This window comes from Paroedura picta, chromosome 2 (genome assembly GCF_049243985.1).
Source record: "Paroedura picta isolate Pp20150507F chromosome 2, Ppicta_v3.0, whole genome shotgun sequence".
Lineage (NCBI taxonomy): Eukaryota > Metazoa > Chordata > Lepidosauria > Squamata > Gekkonidae > Paroedura > Paroedura picta.
This window is the reverse complement of record NC_135370.1, coordinates 72749434-72753083: the sequence shown is the minus strand read 5'-3', so window position 1 is coordinate 72753083 and position 3650 is coordinate 72749434.

Here is a 3650-nt window from a genome sequence, read left to right as displayed (position 1 = left end):
GAGGCTATGTGATTCTTTCTTGGATAAAGAACCTGTTTGCTGCTCTGCTGCATCGTACTAACTGGCCCCCACTATCGCCTTGTAGTCTGTTGTTAAGATATTGCTAGGATTCTACTAACCATTTATGATTCCTTCTGTAAATAGAAGACAACAAGAGTCTGCTTGAGTTCAAGATTCATATGCTGTTGGTAATTCTTGCTTTGCTAGCCAAGAGGAAGCTGCATCTTGCATCACTTTGAAGCTTGTGGAATATCACAGTGGAAGGAAGAACAGGTGCAGTTCTGTGCCCCAGCATATTATAAATAGAACTAAAAACATCCACCTTCATGTTTGCTGTCTGTTTTTGATCCTCCTGAGGCTGAATTCAACCAATCATTCCCATCAAAAAATCTGAAAAGTGCTTAGAATCTGAGCACGCTTCTCAGAGGACATGAAGCCCACTACAGGAGTCAGTCAACATCATCATGTAGATTGAAATGGCCAACAGACTTGTGATAGTTGCATGACACTTGTGATAGCATGAAGAGGTAATTTGTCCTTTGCAAAGATGGTATTGAAGTCAATACACTTTTTGTAGACCTTTCAAAATCTAGGCCACTAGAGACATCATAACTCTGGACTTAGTCATCCTATGGCTACATAAAATACAACTGCTTCCTGCTATGTAGATGAGTTCTAGTTGTCTGAATCAGTTATATAGAAGAATGGTTGGTTTTCATTCCCTGCTTTTTACTACCTGAAGAAATCTCAAAGTGGCTTACAACCGCCTTCCCTTCCTCTCCACAACAACCACCCAGTGAGGTAGGTAGAGCCGAGAAAGCAGCTCTATCAGGACTGTGACTAGCCCAAGGTCACCCAGTTGGCTACATGTGGAGGAGCAGGGAATAAAAACTTGATTTACCAGATTAGAAGCTGCCATTCTTAACCACTACACTAAGCTCGCACTCTTGCTGTTACCTTCTAGATCAGTGGTTCTCAACCTTCCTAATGGTGCAACCCTTTAATACAGTTCCTCATGTTGTGGTGACCCCAACCATAAAATTATGCAAGTGTTCTTTCACAGAAATTAAACCGAAACTGACCAGTGGCGTGAAGATCCAGGGCCATTTCGCACGGCTTCAAAATAGCACAATGGTTGCTAATTGGAAACGCTACTAATTTGCCATAACCCACGACGTAGACAATCTGCAACAATCCTGAAACCGACCCGCAAAAAGCGCTTCGTTGTAGCGCTTTCAGGGGAATCCAGAAAAGTGGATTCACCCTCCGGATAGCGATACACTCCTGCAACCAATCTGCAACAATAGCGCTAAAGACCTGTGCATTACCATTGTTGCGGGTTCTTCAAAGTCCCTCCCCCTGGCTCTCTCCTCCAAACTTCCGGCGAAGCGATCGCCATTTTTTTTTCTCCGAGCGAGCGGGGATAAACGCACCAGCGAGCCTCTTTCTGTTTAGAGGCTTCCCTGGCTTCAGTCCTTCACCTTTAGTCACTAAGCACAAACCACATAAAAGCCCGTTTGCTGAAATAAAGTCCCTTTATTTTTTACACATTAATTCAGCCGAAAATCGGGCCCATGAGAGGGGGGGGGGGGATTTTTTTTTTATCACTCGAGGCAGCGTGCCAACGATCATACAATCAAACGACAGCTCACATTAGGCAGCTGGATGGGTCTCTCCGTTGCAATGAATCTACCTAGATTCGTTGCTATGGGTCTGTTTTTTTTTTAAAAAAACCTTTCTTAAAGGGAAAGGGGCTGTTTGGGAGCATGCTAACGGCTGCCCATTGGCTGCTTGACGGCCAGGGGCGGGATGAGCTCGGCAATAGCGCTTCCTTTCTAGCGATTTCTGCCGAGACCGGAAGCCTGTGGGAAACGCTAAAAAACGCAACTGATTCCACTACAAAGGCAGGTATGCATAACGACGAATTCCACTATTTTAAATGGCGATTTTTCATTCCGCAAACAATTTGCAACAAAGATCCCCGTGCGAAAAGGCCCCCATTGTTCATGATTGTATATAAATTGGTTTTCCCCCAGGATTTCTCAGTTCAGATCTGCCTCTTGTCCCACCATGCCGATCTCTCTCTTTTCCGCTGCTCCAGACAAATGAACGCTTTATCTCAGTCTACTCACAAGGCTGTTGTGTGGATGGTGTCCCCCCCCCCCACGTTCAAGCTGCTTGCCCTGCCGCGACCCCTGTGAAAGGGTTGTTCAACCCCCAAAGGTGTCCCAACCCCCAGGTTGAGAACCACTGTTCTAGATCAATCTTTCCCAACTTTTTTACCATTGAGAAACCCCTGAAACATTCTTCAAGCTTTGAGAAACCCAGGAGTGGCACTATTATGCACAATATGGTTGGGAAATATTTCTGTGTACACCCACCTAGGCCCCTCCCCTTCCCACCCCCTCCAGTCCCATCACCAGCCATTTGAGGAAGTGTGGGTTGACATGATTATATATGGTCATATTTCCTAATAAATGTTTAACAATTATTAAACATATATTAAAATTAACTCCCACCCATATGGGAAACCCAGGGCCAACAAGAAATCCCTGTTCTAGAAAACCTGGGGCCATTCCTTACAATGGGCAATGTTGCTAAATCTGAGCGCTATTGAAATGCATTGCAATCAATAGCAGCAGGTCTCCCACTAGTGCTGTTCTTGTAATGCACACGTCTCCCGTCTTGCCAAAATCGCAAAAGAGGCAATATTTTTCCACGCTTCCTCCCACCCCTGGCCATCAATCAAACAGAACAGCCAATTAACTGTTGTGTTTGTGCTTCCCTTTAAAAACTGTTTTTTAAAAACCCGAAAACACCTGTAGCAATGCATATTTGTTCATTCGATGTATCAGAAAGACCTTTTTCGCTGACATAGAAGCTGGCACTTAATCGTTTACACGCTCTGAAAGTTAAAACAGACAATCCCCACCCCCCGGGTGCAATTTCTGGCCGAAATTACGGGCAGTGTCGAACAGGGGGCTGTATTGTGCTTGGAAACTTTACTGACAATTGCTTGTGGAGGGATTTCAGCTGAACAAGCATCGCTTATTCATTGCTTTTGCCGGTTTAAGGGGGGGGAAATGGCGATCGCGACACCGGAAGCTTGGGTGCAAGAGTTTAGGGAGGGACATACTGTTATATTGAGAATGCACATGTCTTTTTCGGATGTGTTGCAGGTTGTTCTCAAGAGTCTAGTGGGGGTTTTTTAGGGGGAATCCACTTTTGTGCTCCCTGCTTCTTATAAAAGCACTGCTGCTGTGACACCTAGTTTGGCCTTGTGGATTCCCCAAAAAGCGCTACAACGAAGCGATTTTTGTTGGAGTGTTGCAGGAGTATTGCGGATTGTGTACGACATCGTGTGTAATGTTAAAAAAATAGTGTTACACAATGGTAATACTTCAGCAACATTAACGCTGTGCAGAATGGCCCCTGCTATAATTAAAAGTCACTACATGCTTACTGTATGCTCAGAAGATGTCATAACTCCTCAAGTGCTTTCTATGCATGAACCCAACAAGCTGTGAAGTCCTTAAGAGGCCAGAAATGGGGTTGGCAGATTGGTGTGTTTAAACTAGTGTCTGCTGCATTTTCCCAGAAAGCAGAGAAAGGTCCAGTTGTAAAGTCCCTTGTCTCTGGTTTATTGTTGG